This window comes from Ahaetulla prasina, chromosome 2 (genome assembly GCF_028640845.1).
Source record: "Ahaetulla prasina isolate Xishuangbanna chromosome 2, ASM2864084v1, whole genome shotgun sequence".
Classification (NCBI taxonomy): Eukaryota; Metazoa; Chordata; class Lepidosauria; order Squamata; family Colubridae; genus Ahaetulla; species Ahaetulla prasina.
This window is the reverse complement of record NC_080540.1, coordinates 200,209,024-200,233,781: the sequence shown is the minus strand read 5'-3', so window position 1 is coordinate 200,233,781 and position 24,758 is coordinate 200,209,024.

The window sequence follows — 24,758 nt, the reverse complement described above, 5'->3', positions numbered from 1 at the left end:
TTATACTTAGCCTTAATACTCAGTTTACACAAAAGTCTCAACATCTATAAAGGCGCATACAATCATTTGCCTTTTTTCAAAAGTCTTGCACTAGTTGGGAGAAGGTATTGTTTCACTGGGGCTGCTTCTCTTCTAGATGCTGCCAAGTTCCCAGCCAGTTTCCAAGCTCTCTTGTTAAAGATTATTGCTTTGGAGCACTAACCGAGCTTCACACCATGCTCCAGGCAGGATAACCACTAGGATACGCTGCTTAATGTAGCTTGTGGGCCTGGCAGTTGATTGATAGTGGTCTGGCCTTCCTGTAATAGCTGTTAATCTTCCAACAGTTGCCTCCTGCTTCCTTGCCTATATTCAATTTGTAATCTCCATTTCTCCTACATGCTTACACCCGCTCTGTTTTAAGGTTTGCTTTTGTAAACTAAGGGTCTTAGTGGGGTGACACTGTTTCTGGATGTCTGGCACATCCTTGAAAATGCCAGGGTGTGGCTTAGTTAGCTGGCCAGCTGGCTTGAATGCCTATGGGTGTGAGGGGATGGCTGCATGCCTGCAGCTACTTTTGAAATGAGCAGACAGCAACCTCATAATGGCAGAAACAAACAAAAACCCCAAGAATTAACGAAGAGGTAAATTAGGGGCTGGGAATTCAGGTAGAAAGGTAATGGGAGTTTGTCGCAAAGTACGTGTGTTTCAAAAGAAGTAAAGTTACTTAAGTCTGCCATTTTTCAATTCAGAAATTAGAGCCAAGTATGCGAGGAGAAACCTAAAAGTAATGCAGCAGGAATAGGAGTCTTAAGAAGAAGTGTGTGTCATTAAATAAGGTGGGAGTGGGTGCTGAATAAATATATTTGGATTGCAAAATGAATGACCCATATAAAAATGGTACTTTGATATAGTTTGGCTATGTAGAAAGAATGAATGAATGAATGAGAATCAACTTGTAAAATGAATAAATGAAGGAAGAGTGAATGGATTGAGAGGTAGGGGAAGATGAAAAAAAGTTTTGATTGGATTTAGTGGATAGGGTCCTCAAAAATAAATAGGTGAGATGTTTAAATGATTAAATAATAGAGTATGAACAGAATACGGACTTCAAAGAAGCAATGATTGTAAGAACGGAATTATGAAGCAGTAGAGTGGAAATCTTGGTGTAAACTAGTTTTAGCTGTAATTCCTTATTTTATCTTTTGACTTGTTCTTTTTCTATGCCAGTGGTGGCTAACCTTTTCCAAATTGAGTGCCCAAAGCACATGAGTGTGTGAACACGTGTGCGTGCACCCAAACCCCCCAAATGCAATGCGCGTGTGGCCCCCTGCATGCACCCCACCCCCCACCATGCACACGCAGCCCCTGCATGCACTCTGCCCCCGCGCATGCATACATGCCCTGCATGTGCCCCACCCCATCCATGCATGCACAGCCCTCTGCATGCACCCCGCCCCCATGCACGCGCATGAGGGTCGTCCCCACGCCTCCCACGCATGCACAGCAGAGATCCAAAGACAAGCTGACCGGAGGGAGGCCCACACGCATGTGCAGCGGAGCTGAATTGGGGCGACGGCTTGCGTGCCATCAGAGAGGGCGCTGCATGCCACCTCTGGCACTCGTCCCATAAGTTCGCCATCACGGTTCTATGCTTTGGAATCTCATTCCCTCCTCTTCCCAAGGTTGGATTGGCCCTGATTCTGCTGGTCTTTCAGAAGGCCCCTGTTGTGTCCTCCCTCGCCTCCGTCCAAGTGATGGCTTAATTAGCTGGCACTATTAGCTCTGGCAGCAGAATAGCCAGCGTCTGCCAAGAGCCTCCGTTATCTTCCACAACGCTGGTGAGTCACCCAGAAACAACCTTCAGCTCTAGTCAATCCGTGGATTTGCCTGTTACAAAGAGACACAGCAGCTCTGGCTGCCTTTTATATCCTGTGGGGTGTGGCTCCATGACTCAGCACTTCCTAGGCCTGCCCCACCCTTGCTTCTGTTGTTCCCTCCTCTCCTGCCTATGAAACCTAGGATCCAACCAAGCCTGATTACTATCAGCTGGGTCTGAAGGCATGGCCTGGAGGGCGGAAAGAGTCAGGGGACGGAGGCCTCATTATCTCTTCCACCTGGCCTGTTTCTGACTTCTGGAGCTGAGCCAGGGAAGCCGGTGCTCCCGAGGTAAATCCTGACAGCCCTTCCCCCTCACTTTCCAAGTCACTTTCTGGCAGCAGGCCCGGCTCGGGGGGCGCAGACACAACAGCCCTTTTAAACTGCTTATTCTCTGAGGCATTGGGTTTGGAAGGTTAGTGAGCCTGTCAGTTATTGTTACTATTGTTGATGGTTCTTCTTGGCTGCCTCTTCTTCCTTACTTCCTCTTTGACCACTCTTGGTTTTTGTTGCATTGACATTTTTTAGGCATACTGATACTGATTTTTTAAAATCTTTATTTATCACCAGTTGCTGGGGTGATATGGGCAGCCATAAATTTGAGTGAGTGAGTCTCTCTCTCTCTTTTTGTGAGTATCTTTTAGAGCTAATTTGGTCTAGTGGTTAAGGCACCAGTCCAGGAGTTCTAGTACTGCCTTAGGCATGAAAGCTGGTTGGATAACTTTGACCTAGCCTCTTCACTCAGCCCACGATGGCAGGCTCTGGTGACAAATGGGTTGGTCAATTCCTGTCGCAACCAGTAGATCACTCAGTGGAAAAAAGGCAGACCCTGCAGTTGTTGGAGAACAAGAGGAAAGGAGGAAGGAAAGAAGGAGTGTACATTTCACAGAAGGCAACACATCGAAGCACAAGTAAATTGTCTGTATGCAGCTCTTAATATATATACAGTTTTAAAGACCAGGATTTTTCATTTATCAGTGGGTGCATTTGCAATTATTATGTCTGATTTTTCAGAATTCTGGCCAATTCTTAACTAACACTATGCAAGTACATGTTGCTTGATTGCTCCCTCTTTGTTGGTTGTACCAATTGAAAAAAGTGCTTCAGCCCCATTAGTTTTCCCTTCTGCTTAGGGATGTTTATTTTTTTTCAACTGCAATCTTTATTGTAGGCCCAATTATTAATCCTGTCCTTTGTCAGATATTTGGGGCTGAGATTCAGAATGGAAGCTTGCCAAGTTAATAGCCTCTAGTCCAGGGGTCACCAACATTTCGGATCTCAGGGACCACTAAATTTATAATTTTAAATCCCATGGACCACTAATATGATCTGCCTAATGACCGGCTGGGTGGGCGTGGCAAGGTGGTCATGTGACTGGCTGGGCGTGGTCAACTCAATGTCATTCACGTCGAGGGGCACCTTGCCAGCCTGCTCCCTGCATGGGCTCACTGCTCCCTGCCTGCCTGCATGGGCTCCTTAGGGTCCCAACAGGAAGTAGTTGTTGGAGCTAAGTAGCCACCATGAGAAAGAGTTGGCAAAACAACTGGCTCAGCTCAAATTGGATCTGAACGAGAAGGAAGCTCAGCAGAAGCACCTCACTGAGGACTAGGAGCATAGGCTTTCCAAAGATAGGGAAGACCTGCGGGAGTCCAAGGCCTGGCGGCTCAGTGGGCTGAGATGGTCAGCCAGTTCCAGGCCATGAGGCAGTCCCACTGGAACAAGGCCCTCTGGCTCTTCGCCACCAGCGGCCCTTCCCTCCAGCCTCCAGCCTTCACCCGAAGCCCCACACCAGAAGGCTGAAGCAGATCCCAAGTCGGAATTTCTATCACCCTCTGACCCACAGAAAAAGATCCCGAAGGGGGAAATTCTCTGCAGCAACACAAACATTCATTGTACGTATCCAGCCCAGGGGCCATAGTCTGAGGATCCTGATTTAGTGCAATATAAAAAAATTCAAATAATTTTTCTGGGGACCACCAAAATTTTCTCACGGACCACCAGTGGTCCACGGATCACCAGTTGGTGACCAGTGCTCTAGTCTATACTAATCTGGTTCTAGAGTAGCCTATCAAAACATGCTTCATATGCATGGCTCAGTTATTCTGCCTCTTCTGCTTCCTGTTCCTTTTGAACTTGCACTTATCCAGAGTCTTAACCTGATGGACGAACAGAGCAGTCTGCAAATGAGGCTCTGTACGCTACCGTAGCCAGAATCTTGTCACTAATACAATTATATGTAGCTGGCTCAGTTTCCACAGCATCCCCCCCACCAAAAGGAATGTGCACAAGCAAAGAATTTGAACATGTACAAACCTATGTGAAAAGCCCTCCGGATATCTGTTATCTTAGGTGTATAGCAGAAGACAAACATTCATTCCTGCATCACAGAAAACAGATAAATGGTTGGGCAATGTCATAAATGTATCTTTAGTCAAGAAAACCATTCCAAATGTTTACCTACATAATTAGTTATCTGCGTGACTTTATTGATTGCTTTAATACAGGGGTCTCCAACCTTGGTCCCTTTAAGACTTGTGGACTTCAACTCCCAGAGTTCCTCAGCCAGCTTTGCTGGCTGAGGGACTCTGGGAGTTGAAGGCCACAAGTCTTAAAGGGACCAAGGTTGGAGACCCCTGCTTTAATATATCGTCCTCCTTCCTTTCTCATTTTTGTTGCAAGGTGATTCATAAATATTAATACTGATTATTTAAAATATATATAAAAGAGATTATCCCCCCCGATTTTGGCCAGCTAGAAATTTCACCTGCAAAAACTTTTATTAAAATGTTCTGTTGTTCTACTGGTACACTTTTATGGCCTCGATGAGTGATTGACATCACCAAGTTCAAGTCAGTTTTCTTCTCACCATCAAGCGGTGACTACCTAAATGTTTTAACTATGGATCCATTCACAGGGAAATGGCACTTTCTTATTTTATTTATTTATTTAATTTATATCCTATCCATCTCACTCTTGTGGCAACTCTATATATGCACACACTTGAAATGAATTACTAATTCTATTACGCCATAGCAACTAACACAAAGCAGCAAGAAAGAAATAGGGAAAGGCAAAATGTTAAAATAAAGGCAAAATATTAAAATAAAAATTTTAAAGTAGCAAAAAGGAATAACAAGACACCTAATCAACCTAAAAAATTTGAACATTTTCAAATTCTAGAAGAAGAGAATTTTCAAATACCGCTATATATATCTGAAACATGGCTCTTCCCAATAAACTGAACATAAAGGTAAAGGTTTCCCTCGCACATATGTGCTAGTCGTTCCCGACTCTAGGGAGCGGTGCTCATCTCCGTTTCAAAGCCGAAGAGCTAGCACTGTCCAAAGACATCTCTATGGTCATGTGGCTGGCATGACTAAACACCAAAGGCACACGGAAAACTGTTACCTTCCCACCAAAGGTGGTCCCTACTTTTTCTACTTGCAATTTTTACATGCTTTCAAACTCCTAGGTTGCCAGAAGCTGGGATAAGTAACGGGAACTCACCCCATTACGTGGCACTCGGGATTCGAACCGCTGAACTGCCGAACTTTCGATCGACAAGCAGCATCTTAACCACTGAGCCACCACATCCCCTATATATCAGAACATATAGTCATATATACTAGCCTTCTTCAACCTGGTGCCCTCCAGATGCTTTGAACTCCATCAGCAGTAATTTGTAGAAATCATGAAAATGGAAGCTGAAGTCAGCTGAAGGATATTAGCCTTTCTTACAGGGGTGAAATGCTCCCGGTTCGGACTGCTCAGCAGATCCAATAGCGATGGCGGCTGCTGGTTCGGAGGGACCGGTAGCAAAAATCCCTGGCCCTGCCCCCTGCCTCTGCTGAGCCGCACCATCAGCTGAGATTTTTTTTTTACTTTTAAAAGTTTTTCTTCAGCCGAAATATGCCTTTAAAAGTAAAAAAAAACAACAACCCTCTGATGATCGTGGGGCTGAGCAGAGATCAACAAAACCCTTTAAAAGTTTTTTTTAAAAAACCCTCTTCAGCCAAAGGGAAAAAAAAACAAGAAAAAAAACGAGGTTTTAAAAGCCTCCTCTGGAAATCCCAGAGGAGTTTCCTGATCCTCACAGGCTTTTAAACTCACTTTTTAACAGCCCCCACTTACAAGAGCCCCCACCCATGCCCAGCCAATTCCCCCTCCTCACTTACCTATAATTACTGCTCCTTTTGGCAAGGGCATGCTTTTTCTTCAGCTACTGAAGAAAAGAAAAAAAGCTTGCTTTGACTTCCTGCTTTGCTGAATGAGGAACTCTGGGAGTTGAAGTCCACAAACTAAGTTACTTAGGTTGGAGACCTGTTCTAAAAAAATAAAATAAAATAATAAAATAAAATATTTGTGCAGTTTTCTGAGATTTGGTATGTTTCTGTAGTGTTTCACTCTAACTACACAAACACACAAAATCTCACAAAGCTGTATGTGGCATTGTGTGTCTCTGTGTGTGTGTGTGTGTGAGTCAGTTGTGTTGTGTGTGTGTAAAGTGTGAAAGTGTGGGGTTCCTGCTTGTTGCAGGGGCCATTTTGGGTGAAGTGCAGCTACTTTTACATTGTGTGTGAGTCAATTGTGTTGTATTGTGTGTGTGTAAGTGTGAAAGTTGGTTTTGGTACCCCTTATTGTTTTGTATACCTTATTTATTATTTTTATTATTTATTGTTATTGGCCACGCCCACCCAGTCATCTGACCACCAAGTCACGCCCACCAATTAAGCCACACTCACAGAACAGGTAGGGAAAATTTTTAGATTGCACCCCTGCTTTCTTACATATCTAGAGGGGTGTTTGGGAGGAAAGTATGCTTGAACTAAAAGTATGAACCTTTTCTATGTACTGAGTGATACTAAAAAAAAAAATATTCTTTTGGTGATGAAAAATAAGTCTTTTCTCTGCCAATATTATCCAGCAGTCACTCATTTATTCAGTTTAGTTATATCCTACCATTTTTTTCTACTCCAGAGTTGGAGGCCGTATGTAAACGTCTCCCCAGCTAATAGCACATTTGAACCGCAGTTGATTCCGGCAATGTAATATTTCTAGCGCAAGGTAAGCCGTTGAAAGCATATAATTTCTGATAGAATGCTAGTTCACTTGTAGCCGTAAGTAAAAGTATGAAACACATACTTGTTTTGTTCTCACCAAGTTATAGAGGCATCCCTTAATAGAATGGTCAGGCAGTGAGAAAAATCTTCAGGTCTCTTATTTCACTTATTAATGTTACTTTAATGCCTTGGTTAATGAGTTTTAAATTGTGCAGATATGGCCTCATCACTAGACAGGTCAAGGTTGCCATTGCCAGCTAAACTGCTAAGTGTCTCTTCATGTGTAGAAACCTTTTTTTTAAAAAAAAACCAAAAACCAGAAAGCATTTTGCAAGATGCTTTATTGTAATAACTGGGTGAACAAGAGAAAGTGAGCACAGTTCAGTGATCTACATCATAGTGTGGGTTGATAGCCTTCCTACAAACTCCCCCCTCCCCACCTAGTGTATATTGTGGTATAATTATAGCCCTATTTAATCATTCAACTCATGTGGAAGCTTTACACACATGGAGAGACAATGCCAGCGAGCATCTTGCCTTAGCCTCTTTCACTGTGGCTGCCTTACCGCATGGAGGACAACTGGAGGGTACATCCTTTATCTGCTGTGGAAGTATTTTGTAAGGGTTTTGGGGTTTGTTTGGTTTTTTTAAATCATGGTTTACCAGGATTCTAGAATTGCTCAAAAAAGTTTTGTTGACTAGAGGTAGGTTTTCACTGCAAAGGATTAATTTCTATGTCAAAAAGAGAGCAAAAACTACCAGGAGCTGGAGGGCAAAGTTTGCACATCCGTCTCTAGTTCCCCTATTTAAATGTAGAACTTACTCACAAAAAGAAAGATTGAATAGGACAGTTTTTCTCAGACTGATACCATTTAGTTCATAGTTATCATTTACGTGCACCTATTGTCTGGGTTCGCTACCTCATGCTAGAACCTTAATTATGGAATACATTTCACAATGCGTTAAATCACAAATAGTTATTTATAATCTGCAATGGGTTTACACCAAATCAAAACCCAACCTTCCTGAGGACACCCTTTCGGGACCACACTCCTAGCATGGGCATACTGGGTAGGAGATTAAACGGAAATTGTAGGTCATCCCTTGTGGCTATGAAGAAGGTTGGCTTGTAAGAACATTGCATGGATTTGTAAATAGCAGACCCAGTTTTTCAAAGGTGGTGATGATGATGATGATTTATGTTGTGCCGACCGATTTAATCTAAAGTTGCAGAGCAAAGGATGATGGTCATATTCACATTGTTGACCCCTTTGAGGTCTGTTCTTTTGGTCACAGAGGTCAACAGCAGATCTATCAACTCTTGTCATGCAAGGTCATGGCTTTCGGTCAGAAGTTAATAATATAGAGGTCACTAAGCATCTGCTTGGGAGCCATTCTACCAATCAGGTTTGTGCTCAGAGCAGTGACCCAGAGGTAAAGGCTCTTTATCTCGTTATCAGCTTCCTAAGCCCTCCAGGCCTCTTTGTTTGAACTGTCTGAAACAGACTTGGTTCCTCTCGTAATTTCACTACATAGCTATAGAGTACATACTAACACATTAAAGCCTTGTTTTGTTGGAAGGCACGTTGGTCTGGTTTCTCATTTCATGCAATCAGCCCAAAGAAGGAACACAACTCTAAGAACAACCATGTTTATTACAAATTTTAAAAAAAGATAGAGAGATGGGTGGCTACCTGCTTTAAAAGACAGGGGGACCCTGAACAATGGAAAAGCAAAGATTTGTATAGAAGGTGAAGGTTACAAAGTGGGGAATCCTAGGGAACTGGTTTGCAGGTCTGCTTGGTTATGCTAAGCAGGTCCTTGTTGTGTACCTATGATTAGTTCCATTGTTAGGCAAAATGGACCTTTCTGGAGGGCAAAGAAGTTCATTGTTAAAGGAAGTTGAATGTTGAGGTTGACAACTGATAAAAGGTTGGAGTTTCTCTATGCTGCAAGAGTTGCCCTTGGACTGTACTATAAACTGGTCATGAAGCTGCTATTCCTTGGTTTTCATGAAATTGAAGCTTTGTCTGGAGCCAGGGAGAGTCAATTTTAGTCTGATGAAGCAAAATGAATTGACTTTAATGTTCAGAGGACATTATAACCTCCATTTTCTTAGGTTTGTTTTCTCCACTATACTATCATCATTTCCATTTTTACCCTCTTCCCCTCAAAATAATTATACCTGAACATAAGGTCCTCATTTTCTTGCTGTGAAAATAAGCCTTCCATTATATATTTTCTGATTCGGTTCCATTTTTTAAAATCGCCAACCAGTATAGATCATGTCATACACATTTGCTCCCATTTCCCTTTCCTTCCTTGTCTTTCTAGAGTTGGATCGTGACCGCTAGGGCAGTGGTGGGATTCAGCCAGTTCACACCTATTCAGGAGAACCGGTTGTTAACTTTCTAAGCAGTTCAGAGAACCGGTTGTTGGAAGAAATCTTATTTTGTTTTTTCCCCACTTTATAGGGCTAATCCTGTAAGGAAGGCAGGAAGAAAACTTTCTGGTGGTGTTTCTATCCTAATCTTTATTGCCCTGCTTACAGAAACTGCCTCTCTGGTTATCCCTTATTATATTGTAACAGCTAAGGCGAAGTACCCATCGACATGAGTAACGTTGAGTTGGCCACACCCACACGGTCACATGACCACCAAGCCATGCCTACCCAGCTGGTCATTAGGGCAGAGAACCGGTTGTTAAATTATTTGATTCCCACCACTGCCCTAGGGGTTAGGATTTTGCTTCTGCTTATGTTATTGGCCAGTGTGTTGTGCATACAGATAGATATCTAACTTGTTTAATTCATAGTCTTGCAGGTTAAACCTCAACTACCATCCTTGTATTGCATAATGACCTACCAATATCGTAATATCCCTCTGCTTTTCATTCCTAAGTACACAGGGCCCCAAAAGAAGTGAGGTTCATAAAAACCTAATGGAGTTACACACATGCTTGGTTTGCCACATCAGAGCTTGGGCAATCCTATATGTCATCCCCTCCTCATCAGTCCTGTAGCCTCTAATTGCACTAAGCAGTGAACAATATTCTTCAATCACAGAGCTTGGGAATTAGATCTCAGTGCATGTTGTAGTAATATATTCTAGGACATCTAATATTTAAAACTCTCGGCTAATTTTCCCTCCTAATTTTCTGCCCTAGAGGAAGAACACATCAGAGACGGGTTTTAGCAGGTTCTGACCAGGAGAACCAGTAGTGGAAATTTTGAGTAGTTTAGAGAACCGGTAGTAAAAATTCTGACTGGCCCCACCCTCATCTATTCTCTGCCTCCCAATTCCCAGCTGATTGGGAGCAAATGGGGATTTTTGCAGTAACCTTCCCCTGGAGTGGGGTGGGAATGGAGATTTTACAGTATCCTTCCCCTGCCATGCCCACCAAGCCATGTCCATCAAACCATGCCACACCCACCAAGCCACACCCACAAAATTGTAGTAATTCTGTAGTAAATTTTTTTGAAACCCACCACTGGAACACATGAAATAGTTTGAAGGTGTTTGCACTAGGAGCTTGCTTAGAAACCATGGCAATTTCAATTTTCTACCTCTGGCAGCTATGGATCAGTGAGCTTATTGCTCTGTGTGAAATTCTGTACAAATTTAACCAATTAACAGTGTCTGCTTTCTGCTTTCTGCAAGCCCAGACAAAGCTAGACATACATTTTAGTTTCTGAACACATTTCAGAATTTGTCAAAGCAGTTCACAACTGAAAAATGTTTATATACCAAGGAAACAATACACCCACAAAATGCATTTGTGGGGGCAAAAGATGCACAAAACACATATTAAGGAAGTATGGCTTGTGAGATAGAAAAAAATGTGTGAGATTTCATGTAGGTTTTACAGAGAAATTGGTTAACTGGCGCAGAAGCAGAGCTGAAAGAAGTTGCAGTCAGAGAAAAAGCAAGTTACTTGTGTCTAGCCTGCAACCCTGACAATTCCTAATGTTCTCCCATCCAAATACAGTAGAAGCAAACCCAGTTCCATTTAGTCGTCTGAAATCAGCCTAACTCAGGTAGATACTGCCACCAAGCAGGGCTAATTAAAAATACATTGGTAAACAAAGCAAGCATAGTGTGATAAGGGTTAAGGAATGTGGCCCAGTTTTCAGCAAACCCACACTACCTAATTATTTCCCATAAATCCCTCCAAATTTAATATTGAACCAGCTCCCCAGTGGGATGCTTCTGTCTTCTGGTTGCTTTCAGCATCACTTATCTTAATTAGGCAATCAGCTCAATCATGAACTTTGGCTTTTGCTGTTTTCTACTGTTTCAGACTGATTATAGAATCAAAGATATGAATGTTCCTTATTAAATGGCAATAAAAGCTACACAATAAGAACAGCAACACCTTCACGACAAAGACCGCTTCTCTTTTTTTGGACAAGGATGTATGGGGTTCTGCCAGTACCTTCAACTCTATCCCCTTTCTAAGCCCTCATCTTCAAAAACCCTCGGGCAATAGAACTGCCAAATTCCACCCCAGTGTGATCAGACAAACATCTTTTACCAATAAAGGAGAATATTTGTAGCCCAGGGTTGAGCTGTGGGCTGCTCGGTGCTCTCTGAGCTTGGTTGTTTTTGTTATGTGTTGAAGGCATATAGTTATGTTAAGTCCTGAGAAAGTGAAACTAACCTTTAGATGACCCTAACTGTTAACTTCAACTGTTTGGGAGGGAAACTTAGAACATTCATATTTGGGTGGGCTTTTTCAAGTATTATGATTGGTTGAGGCCCTGTGGGTCCAGAGCAGGGGTGGGATTCAGCCAGTTCAGACAAGTTTGGGTGTACCGGTAGCCCCAACAATCAGCTGGGAGCAAACCGGTTCTCTCCAATGATCAGGTGGGCCCGCCCGCCCCTTCACGCTTTACTTATCTTTATCCTTTCAGATGATTTGCACGGCAGAGTGATTGCCGTGCCTCAGCTCTGTTAGTCCCCAGAAGTAACATGGAAGTTTAGCATGCAGCGAAACACACAATCACTGAATTGGTTGTTAAACCAGCAGGATCCCACCACTGGCCCAGAGTATAAATTACAGGAATTTGCCTGATGTTCACCAGTTTCAGTTGAGTCAATAAATGCTGTTGTATCCATGCTAGGCAGCCCACAACCTAATAGTTTTCTTGCAGACGGTTCATTACCCAAACTAGGTAACATCATCAGTGCTGTAGAGTGCCAAGGAACCCTCAAATATCTTTTACCCTATAGGCCCGTGATGGCAAACCTATGGCATGTGTGCCACAGGTGGCACGCAGAGCCATATCTGTGGGCACGCGAGTGTTGCCCTAGCTCAGCTCCAGCAAGCATGCATGCACTGGCCAGCTGATTTTAAGGCCTTCCGGGCCCACCGGAAGTCAGGAAATGGGCTGTTTTTGGACACTGGAGGGCCTCTGGGGGGTGAGGAAGGCCGTTTTCACCCTTCCCAGGCTCCTAGAAAGGCTCTGGAGCCTGGGGAGAGTGAAAAATGGCCTTCCAGTCCCACTGGAAGTTGGGAAATCAAATGTTTCTGGCCTACAGAGGGCCTCTGGAGGGCCAGGGAAAGCCATTTTTGCCTTCCTCAGGCTCCTAGAAAGCCTCGGGAGAGTGAAAAACGGGCCCAAGAGTTTGCCAAACACGGGAGCGTTGGGGGGGTGTCACATGCACATGCGCAGGGCACATTGAATTATGGGTGTGGGCATGTGCACACGTGACTCCCCTATGGTCCCCCCGCTTTTGGCACACGATGGCAAAAAGGTTAGCCATCACTGCTATAGACACATATCACAGTGATGCATTGGTGAACATCAGTGTGCATTTCTGTAATACAACAGTGTCTTTTCTGTAATCATGCATGTCCTAAAACTTCCTCCACTCTTTGCTACCTTCTCTTCCCTTCATAGTCCAAAGTGACAGCAGGCAGGAATATCCCATAAAGCATCCTCAGTACCGAACAGGTACTGTGCACCGTTTGAAAATTATGTGGAAAAAAACAACAACGGCTTTTGGTCTCACATGAGCCCAGAACCTCTTTGATATTCATTCAGATAGCCAGAGTTCTTTGAAGTTCCCTCATAAGCCTGAAGGGGAGATGGCACTTACTCAAACAACATGCACATTTCAGTGTGACCCTTAAAGCAGTAATTTTTGTTTTTGTGTTTATGCAAAAAAACACTACCCAATTTCTTCAGTCCGTGGTTTTGGTATAAAGTATGTTAATTCCAGCAGATAATTTTTTTCAGGCTGGCTGATCAATTCTCCTCTGCCAAATGAGTGGCAATGCAAGACCCATGCTCTTCACGCTTTCAGTTATAAAACAGCTTCAAGCTAGAAGGAGGACAACTGTTCGGCCATCTTGAGATATATATATATCCATACTCATGGTGTGCATTGGGTATTAAGAAGCCCTTGTTGGTTCTTGGATATCCACAATTCAAGACCAACTTCGACCAGGTGGAGAAAAATCAGCACCGTATGCTTCCCTCATATCAGGTCTAAATGTTTCAAATTGTTTCAGGAAAATCTTTAAGCAGAGTACATGGACCGAACTGATTTTTGTGAGCTTTGACAAGGATGGGTCCTTCCATGATCGTACCTTACACTTCTTCCTTTAGTTACAAGAGGCAGCATTATCCTGCTACATTATCCTGCTGCAGCACATTCCATTGTGTGCTACCCACAGAATCCCTCCCCAAAAGGTGAGAGAAAGCTCAGAGAAGTTCAGCTCAGAATGTAGCCAATAGCCCAGCAAGTAACCCAGCGGTTCTCAACCTGTGGGTCGCGACCCCGTTGGGGGTCGAATGACGATTTGCCAGGGGTCGCCTAAAACCATCGGAAATATGGGAAGTATACTTGCGAGTCGAAGAATCGTGCTCCAATGGTTGACTCCACAAGCCAGCTGCAGGCTCTTCAAATCGCTAGCCGAATTTGGCTTCAGGCACGATGAATTAAAGAGAGAAATCTTTGCTCTGATGTCTCCCTCTCAAACCAGCTGCAATCACTCCCAATCGCTAGCCTAATCTGGCTTCAGGCGCGATAATAGGGGAGGAGTCTCCGCTTTAATGTCTCTGTCCTCAAGGCAATCTCAAGCAGTTCAGATCGCTAGCCAATACGGCTTCAGGCATGATAAATTCAAAACGAAAATAATTTTATGGTTGGGGTCGCCACATTGTGGGGAATTGTATTAAAGGGGTCGCCACATCGTGGGGAATTGTATTAAAGGGGTCGCAGCACTATAAAGGTTGAGAACCACTGAAGTAATCCAAAAAGAAAATGCTAAGCATCAGGTTTCTTGAGGGGCTTTCCATTGCAGGGGTGGATTCTACTTACCTTTACTACTGGTTCGCATCGTGCCCGCGCGCGCACATGCGCAGAAGACTTTTGATGACATTTGGGTCAGTGGGCGGAGCCTCCCGCCAATTTTACTACCGATTCTATAGAACTGGTCCGAACCGGGGGCAACCCACCATTGTTCCATAGCCATCTGATGCATAGCAGCTTCCCTCCAAAGAATGACTTTTGTGTTTTCATATGATGGGCTGGTGTTAGTTTTATTTGTGTGTGTGTGTGTGTGTGTAGGCAACCTAGTGTCTTATAAATCAGGTAAAATTTTAATAATTTTTATTATTCAGGCATATTTTAATAATAAATACAAAAATGAGAGACAGTCTTGTATAGTGAATTAAGGCATCAGGCTAAAAATCAGGAAAACAGAGTCCTAGTCCCCATTTAGGCATAAAACCAGCTGGATTGCCTTGGGCCAGTCTCCCTCCCTCCCTCTCTCTCCACCCCCACCCTACCTCCACTTCGGTCTCTGCTGTAGAAAGGAGAAAGGACAAAAAGCCTGTAGGAAGTTATTTAGGTCACCAAGAGTCAAAAAATGACTTGAAGGTAATAAATAAATAAATAATAAAATAAAATAAAAATGGTGGCCCTTTAAAGCACTAGAGAAAGGAAAAGTAAGGGTGCATTTATCACATTTCACAGGAGACAGAATTTTACACAGCCCAAGATCTCTCCTATCAAACTGCACTTTTGGGAAGTAACCGGTCTTCGACATACACTTATCCATCCATCTACCGGTATTTCTTTTATGACAGAAGGGAAAAAACTGATAGTTGACTATCTCATTTAAAAATATGAGACAAGTGTTGAAAAGCGTATTTTTCAGGATGGCATCAGAAAAAACCACTATAAAGACCAATGCATTCATTTTTTATAGTATATTGTGCTCCTTAATGAAAGCTCTATTTATACAACATTTTACATATTCATAACCCTTTGTGTGTATTGATAATTGTCAAATAAATCTTGTGGAAATTGGTGCTATTACTTTCTCCATATTTATCTTCAGTTATTTTTTTTCTTATCAATCCTCCTCCATGGACCCAAAGGGTGGTTGAGAGTACCACTGGAAACCTGATGTTCTTGTTGTGGCCTGTGGAGCTGGCAGCAGAGTTGGACAGTGAGGAGGCTGGGGAGGAATATGGGCCAGTCCTGGAGTCTGGGGAAGCCTCGGATGAGGGCTCTGCATTGGAGGCAGAAATGAGACTGGGGCCATCTGGGAGTTATGTGTGGACTCTGGAGCCTCCAGTGTCAAACATCAGCGAGGCAGAGGAACAGGGGGAACCTGTTCCCAGTGCGCGCATGCGCAGAGCTGCCAAAAGGCAAGAACTGTTAAAACAAAAGAGACGACTTGGGAGTAGGGCTTGGAGATGATTGGCCCCTCCCATAAGACATAAAGGAGGAGCAAAGGCTCCTGAGCCTTTGCAGGAAGCAATGTTGTTTGTTCTGGCCGGTTTAAATTCTGCAGCTCCGTTTAGAATCTGTGCTCCATGTAGCCTTGCAAAGCTAAATGTTAATTAGGTCTTGGCAGCGTGTCAAGGGAGATAAAGGTGGGGGCTTATCAGCCATATCCCGAAGGACTGTGGCAGACTTCTGTTGGACTTTTTACAACTATTTGTGACTCATCTGTGAATGAACAGAATGAGAATGAATAGGCTGTGATTGAACAGAATTCACAGTCATTGAAATAAAAAGAGGGTTTTTGGGACTAATTGTGTGCTTTTTACTGTCCCAGGAAGCCTAGGTCAGAACAAGGGGGAGCCTGTTCCCAGTGCGTGCATATGCAGAACTGCCAGAAGGCAAGAACAGTTAAGGAAAAAGGGGCGACTTGGAAGTAAGGCTTAGAGATGATTGGCCCCTCCCATAAGACATAAAGAAGGAGCAAAGGCACATGAACCTTTGCAGGAAGCAACTTTGTTCATGCTGGTCAGTTTAAATTCTGAAGCTCTGTGTAGCCTTGCAAAGACTCTGCTCCATGTAGCCTTGCAAAGCTAATTGCCAATTAGGTCTTTGGCAGTGTGTCAAGGGAGATAAAGGTGGGTGCTTATCAGCCTTATCCCAAAGGACTGTGGCAGATTTCTATCGGACTCTTTAAAAACTATTTGTGATTCATCACAGGCTGTAAATGAACAGAATTCACAGCCGTTGAAATAAAAAGAGGGTTTTTGGGATTAATTGTGTGCTTTTTACTATCTCAGGAAGCCCAGGTCAGAATGGTTCTTCAGTTTCTTCTCTGGAGCTTTGATGTGCAAGTTGATGATGCTCTTGGCAATATTTTGTGTTTCACTATGGATCAGCGGGAAAGATACTTCATATAGTCACTGGACTAGATGGATCTTGACAGCTGCTCTGCCACATCCCTGATCTGTGCTCTCAGAGGCAGCACACCTCAAAAACCACTCAGGACATATTTCTATTTCTCAAACTATAGATGCTCTTCATCTTTTATCAGGTAGCAGTAACATCTTGCTTGCTCTTCAAGCATACATCTTCTTGTCTTCTATGTAACATAGGGTCTCTTCCCCTGCTAGAGCTTTAGATTCCATTTCACCTACTGAAAGCTATTTCTGGAGTGGTTTAAAATTGCTTCTGAATCTCTTGTTTCTGTTTGTCCTTTCATCCATAGGATTTGCTTTCTCTTTCTTGTTGTGTTCCTTGTAGAAAGAAGCTTCCTCTGTCAATTCTTTTTGTTACACTTCTTTTCTCTGGACCAAGAAATGCCCATCTTTTCTTATGAGCTGAACTGTGGCTATTCAGTACTCTGATCCTATTTTCCCCTCAAGCTTAGAGCACTGCAATACATTTGTACTTGCTATATATGCACACTTTGTTATTTTGAAGAAGGAATACGAACATGCTACAAATATTGCAGGTTGTGATTGCAAAACTGCACCCATCCATATTCTCTTTTCCACTATCCACTTAGAGGGAAGATTTGTTAAAGTCTTTCCCCTTAAACTCTTGTGGAACAATTAGTTCTTCCTGCTCACTCATTCTTAATTGTCTTCTCTCAAGAGCAATCAATAGTCTTCACTCAAGCCTAAATAAATTGAATTTCAGTCATTGCTTCAAAAGTCTTCATATTATTTCTTTTAACAGTGTTCCTTTTTTGCATTTTGGTAATTATGGCAAAATTATGGCCATGTACAATTTTTGAAAGTTTCAGTCCCAACACATTTAAAAGTGTCAGGGGAAGACTTCAGTAGATGAAGAATAAGAAGGAAAATAAAGGGGTAGGAAGAATTTTTTTTCTGATCTGAAATAGGGACGGAGGGATTTTCTGATAACTATAGTGATCAAAATATCTCCCATGATGTGAAAAATATCGGCATACTCCCCAAAAAAACAGCATTTATGCTTTTCTTCCCCCTTTTTTTAAAAAAAAAATGAAAATCATTTCTCCTATTGTTAAAGAACTGAAATTAACTTTTCAAATGGAAATGGAGATGAGGCATGCAGATATAAAAAGGTACAGAAAAAGCAGAAGGAAAGAAACAATTGTGTTTCATTGGGTTATAAATGATATAGAATTGCTGCGCATGAGGAGTGACAATCTCACCAAGTGAGCTACTCAGTGGGATAGTGAAATGATGAAAAAAAAATCATTATCTCAGGAAACATTGAAAGATTTGTCAGATAGATAGGAAAAGAATCAATAGGGAAAGGAGCCAGAAAAAGCAGTCTACATCAAATGAGAGTTCAGAATTGAGAACTACCTGTCTTCAACTAATGTGGCTCAGCTTTATGTCCTCTTATGTCCTCCTAACAATGGCATAAGCATTCTTTAGTAGCTGTTTTCTTTATAATGTGTCCTCATAATGTTGCTTTCTTCCCATGCTTAGCCTTCGGCTGAGGCAACTTGAGGCTGTATTTAGCTGTTGCTGTGTTGTTTTTTTCTTGTCCCAAAACAGGTTTTTTTGCCTAGGAGCAATCTGTGACCTTTGATTGACAATGTGGTGGGTCACGAGTTGGAAACCTGCTCTTATTGGACACTGAATATTCTAAATACTCTGAATCAGTATCAGATGTTGACAGATGACCAAATTCACGGATCTACTCATTGGTCGAGGTGTATCTCCTCCTCCAGCATGCTAATGCTCGCTATAAGAATCTGAACTACTAACAGTCAAAGCAAATTGGCAGTAGATAAGAGTCTACTGGAATTCAACCTGGGCTGAATCTCTTGTGGATGTGAAGGAACTCAAGACTAATGACACACTTGACTCCTCCCTCGGGCTCAGCCTGGTCATAAGACTACATACTGTATTTTTTGGAGTATAAGACGCACCTTTTTCCCCCCAAAAAAGAGGGTGAAAATCTGGGTGCGTCTTATACTCCGAATGAAACCCCGCCCAGCTTCTCAAACAGAGGTTTCAGAGGCTGAAAAAAAGCATCAGAAACGGAGCTTCAGAAAAAAAGCCCCAAACAGAGCTTCAGAAAAAAAGCCCCCAAATAGAGTTTCAGAAAAGAACCTTTTTTTCTGAAGTTCTGTTTTGGAGGCTTTCAGAGGCAGAAAATAGTTTTTTCTGAAACAGAGTTTCAGAGGCAGGGGAAAAAAGCCCAAAAAAAGCAAGCCACAGAGCTCACAACCAAGGAACCTGTTGCTAAAATTCACCTCTGGGAACAGCTGACTGGGGGTATTCCGGGAGGCCAATCCACTTGCCAGTCAGCTTTTTTCTTATTTTCCTCCCCAAAAGCTAAGGTGCGTCTTATACTCCAGTGCGTCTTATACTCCGAAAAATATGGTACCTATCTAAAAACTCAAGCTGGGAGAATGAAGAACCAGACTTGGACAGGTATGTTGCCTAAACTGCAGATACAACTCAGCTCCAACATTTAAGAAGCTCAGCAATTGCAGGAACTAGAAATCGAGTCCTCCAGATATATCGGTCCAGGATTTAAATCCAACATCTCTTGCTTCAGCCCTTGCATGATAATAACATTCTCCTATGTATTTCTTGGATTTGGATATGGAAGGCACTTGTCCTGCATTTTGGTAATCATCTTTTTTTTTTTTTTTTTTATTCAAAAAGTTTTACAAAATTTTTTTCCCCTTTCCCCTCCTCCCCTCCCTTCATAACCCTCCCCCGACTTCCCGGAACAAGCACAAGGTATAGTTAAAAGTAAAACAAACATATGCTAAAAAATTTTCGTCCCAACTTAATTATACCCCTACAATCATCAATTCCTAACTTCCCCCAAAAGCAATCAAACATAATACTATTTTGGTAATCATCTTATATGATGTCAGATTCCCTTATTTTTAAACTTACTAGCTGCAGCTCTCACTTTCATCATGGATATTATCACTTTGATGCTCAAGTAAATTATGAATATCCAGTCACTGGTCATTTTCATTGCGTTGACATAGTCCTCAGTAGAATAAGAAAAACATCCTTGAACTGGTTTGTCACAGTACTGGAGTAACATTATAATGTCATGATTATTAATGCGTTGAAAAGCTAATCAGTATTTATGATTCAACTACATTTTATTAGTACTTCTTCTTTCTCATTACTACAAATGATGACACAAATATTGAAGTAGTGTATTGCCAGTCATAAAACCAATTTATTTTAAAAGCAGCATGTGCCTACCCATAAACTCTTAAGATTTCTCAGCATTCTGGGACACTATATCTTATATAGTTGAAATTCACTCTTATCTTGACATTATTACCACTACATAAAATTATATTGAATAGTGATTGGGGATTTACCAGAGGGTGAAACAGATGCCTCTTTACTAAAATTTATGCTACTGTTTAGAAAATATTCATGGATTTGCTCCAGGAGAAAAACAAAATATCAACAGCATCATGCTATGCTTTATTTGACATAAGCAGTTGTACCAGGACTTATGGTGGAAGGATTTATTCAATTCTCTTATTGATTAATTGACTGATAAAACTCATAAACTACCCCATTCTGGTCAATCCTGGCTGGTGTATATGAACAAATCAAAACAGAGCATCCCAACAAAAATTACAAAATAAAACCAAACTTATGATAGTAGGAAAGTATCAATAGCAAAAATAGATGTGCATATCTAAACACTCTAGAACACAAAACTCCTCTGAAATAAGACCATTTTAAAGACACTCCTGAGTGCAAGGAGCATGGGAGCCAAGTTGTACCTCCAGGGGTTCACATACATGGAGGCTACCATCCAGAAGTTCTGTTTCCCTAGTCCAGGGGTCTGCAAACTTGGCTCTTTTAAGACTTGTGGACTTCAACTCCCAGAGTTCCTCAGCCAGCTTTGCTTTGCTGGCTGAGGAACTCTGGGAGTTGAAGTCCACAAGTCTTAAAAGAGTCAAGTTTGCAGACCCCTGGACTAGTCTAATCTTCCTTAAATTCCAAAAGGAGAGAAATCTGGAGCACATCTTCCCTTGTTGCTCAGACCTGCTGAACTACTTGGCAGGTCCATGTATGATATATCACAACACTGTTGTGATATATCATACTGCATGCTATTGTATAAGGATTTGTACATGATAAAGAACATGCTGATTTGGACCTGGAAGTTTATTTGCAGACAGTGGATCAACTTTTGGGTCCTTGCCACAAATCCAAGATTCTCACAAAGCCTTCTTTAAGAAGATTTATTGAGGTAAAAGAGAGAGGTCTCAGAATTTCAACAACTTACATTTGTCAGCCCCACTGGGTAGACCAGACCATGAAATCAACTCCACAGGAAGTCTAAAACTACTTTTATTGGAATTGATTATAATACTAGAATCTTGCAAGTTTCATTATGCTTTACTCCTCTTCCTGCTTATACTTCAGTGAATTTAGGGTGGATTTCATTGGAGCTGATTTTTAAATATTATCTCATTGTTCTGGGCTTTTAAAAAAATGTTTTAATGTTTTTTGCCTAGGTAACTGTTCCTACAAATCTCCATAAAGTCATCGTCCATACTCTATACACATATGAGCAAACACACTTGCTAACAACTTTCCAACTTTCCAAGAAGGGATTCTTTCATAATAATGGAGGTGTTTTTAGGTGATGGTTTACTAAACCACATTCTGAATCCTTATCAGTTTGTGAATGTTACATTACATTGCATTACACAATGCAACAATCACAGTTCCAGTTCAACCCAACTAGCAGTTTAGATGTTCCATTTTGCACTAGCTCTAGTTTCCAAATCATCTTTAAAGAGAGCCCCACTTATACAAGCTGGTTGAAAACTCCTCCAGCCATGGTCTCCATCTGCTCATTTAGCAGGAATGTGAAGTCAGAAAGATCTCTGAGTTGTGGGCCAGCCACTTCTGGAGAAATACATCCCTATCAAGAACTACTTCCAAGGCTGATGTCAATGGATGACCATGATCTTTATAGATATACAATAACTCTATCTTGCTAGTTTGTTTGTCCCCTTACAGATCCCAACAGCCACTATACACTGATTTAACTTGTCTGCAGCATCTCCAGGTTCTCCTGCAGGGAAACGTACAGCTGGGTGTCATGAATCTATTGCTATCATCCATTCCAAACCTGTCAGTTTTCAGTATCAAATAGCATGGTTAGGGGAAGGGAGGAACTGAGATCTGTGATACTCAAAGTATTCAAACATTGCCTCCACATGACCACACAACAGATTAGAACTATCTACTTAGATAGCAGAAGGACTACTGTAATAGTTGCAGGCAGTGACTAAGATCAATGGCATCAAAAGCCATCAAGAAATCGAAAAGGGCCAGGAGAGAGTTCTAAGTCTCCAAAATTCATCTACTAGAGCAAGCAGTGTTGTTTCTGTCATTCGACTGGGCCTGAACCTGGACTGAAAATGATACAAACATACAATTAAGCCTCAAAGTACAAATACTAAGGAATATTTAAGCAGTGGTGGGTTTCTACTGGTTCACCCTGGTTCGGATGAACTGGTAGCGGTAGCGGTGGAAAGCTCCACCCACCTGCCCAGACATCATCAAGGACGTTTTTCCCATGTGCAGAAGGTTCTGCGTATGTGCACGCTCACAGTTCCAAACCGGTGGCGAAGGTAAGTGAAATCCACTATTGTATTTAAGTAACGATAATCTATACATTTACCATATAAACACAACTTTCTTCAAATTAAAGTGGTTTCTAGCCTTGTTCTAACATCCATTGACATACATACATAAGGCTTGCTTACTTACGGGTACTTACGAGACCGCCTGCTGTTACCCTATGCCTCCCACCGACCCGTACGCTCCCACAGAGAGGGTCTTCTCAGGGTGCCATCTGCCAAACAGTGTCGGCGGGCGGCCCCCAGGAGTAGGGCCTTCTCTGTTGGAGCTCCGACGCTCTGGAATGAACTTCCCCCTGGCTTACGCCAAGTGCCTGATCTTCGGACCTTTCGCTGTGAACTAAAAACATATTTATTTATTCAAGCGGGACTGGCATAATAGTTTTTACTATTTTAAATTGGGTTTTATTGTCTTGGGTTTTAAATTTTAAATTTTAATGTCGGCCTTTTTGCAATTTGCTTCGTTTTAAATTTTGGTTTTAATTGTACATATATTGAGTTTTATTTTGGCTGTACACCGCCCTGAGTCCTTCGGGAGAAGGGCGGTATAAAAATTTTAATAAATAAATAAAGAATCAAAGGTGTTGAATTATTTTATATGCAGACTTGTATATGAGTAAATTTTAGTTGTTTTACTTGGGGAAATGAACAATCAAATTAAGCTCTACAAATAATTAGCCAGTGTATAGTAAAGAGTGAAATGCAGGTTTAAAAGAAAAGTAGTAATAGACATGATTTGATTGATTGATTATGTGCCATCAAGGCTTGGCCAACTTTTAGCAACCACATAAGGCAGATTTTCTTCATGACTATCTGTCCTTAATCTGGTCTCTCAGGTCTTCTAATGGTACACTCATTGGCACTGCAATTGAATTCATCTACCTTGCTGCTCATTGTCCTCTTCTTCTCTTTTCTTCCAAGTAATAAATGTAAGTAATGTACTTTAAAAATATCAAATACGAGTAGCTAAGGTTTGACTGGGTTTAAAACAGTTTGGCTGAAATGACCATAACTTGACCTGAGGGTGGCTATTAAATCAGGTTTGAGTTCTCCGGCTTATGATTACGTTAGCTTGTCTGGGACCATTAGATCAAGAGCTTTCCCTACTGCCCAGTCGAAATGTTCTCCATCCCTTCTTGAGACAGCAAAAAAACTATACTAGCATGAAATCTGCTCTCCCTATTGTGATCTTTCAGAAAATGGTGGAAAACACTGCTTTATCATCCAGTGTTTTCCAGGATGATAAAGGTTTAGAAGACTCAGCTTCGAGCTGGCAGTTAGACAAATGTTGCATCATTAAGACATGGTCTAAAGAAGAGTTAAAAAGGCATGTTCAAGGTGCATTAAAGGGCAAGTGTGGGTAAAGCCGGCTAAGAAATGTGGAAAAAGAGGACAAGGGCAGAATGGAAAGCTGAGATGAAATTTATCTACAGGAACATGAAGGTTTCTGAGGCACGCCTATTGTGAAACAGCTGTGACATTGCTTCTGAACACATTTGTGAGCAATCTATTCAGAATGAAGGGGAGGGATACAAAAAACAATGATGGAACTAAATGGAAAAAAAAGAGCTATTATGCTAATATCCAATTTACCTCATTTAGATATTTTCATGATTGGTGATCGATGTTCAGATGTGCTAGCTGACACTTAAGTCACCTAATCAAACACAGGAAAAAATTAAAGTTTCTCCACAAGATATAGTTGCTTGCTTATTTAGAGATCTAGGGATTTGGGAGACTTCTAAAAATATTCTGAAATATTTTTCGAATCCCTGCAGAAATTACTCAGCTGCAGCTGAGTTTTGGGGAGGAAAATGGAATGAACAAATGCTTTTGAATTTAAGTTGTAAAGGTCTAGTTAAGTAGAGAACTTACCCTGCTGGTGTAGAGAAATCAGTTAAAATAAGAGGGACGTTGTAACAAGAAGCAGAAAATGCTTTGACCTCTTAACAGCAGAAGCTATAAGACCAGCATTTTTATTAGGCTTGATTAATCAAAAAACTTCATATCAACAATCACAGATGCTGGGACATCGTTTTTCTTTTCATCTTCCCCTCTCCCCCAGATACTCTCTAAATTTGTGTTCTCATTTTAATTTGCTTAATCTGAAAAAATGTTTGCTGCATTCTTAATGAAATCATAAATCACATTTAACGGTATTTTAATTATAGAAATTGTTATACAGCATGCAGCTTTTATTTATTAGATTTATTTATTTTTATTATTTATTATTTATTTATTAGATTTTTTATCCCAGCTTTATTTTATGTCAGCTCAAGGTGGATTCTGGTCCTATTCCCCCCACCTCCCAAACAGCAATTCTTGGAGGTTGATTGGGCTGAGAAAGAATGAGTGGCCCAGCTGGCTTTCATGCCTAAAGGGAAAATGGAACTCGCTGGTCTCCTGGTTTCAGCCCAGCTTTATTTTATGTCAGCTCAAGGTGGATTCTGGTCCTATTCCCCCCACCCCCCAAACAGCAATTCT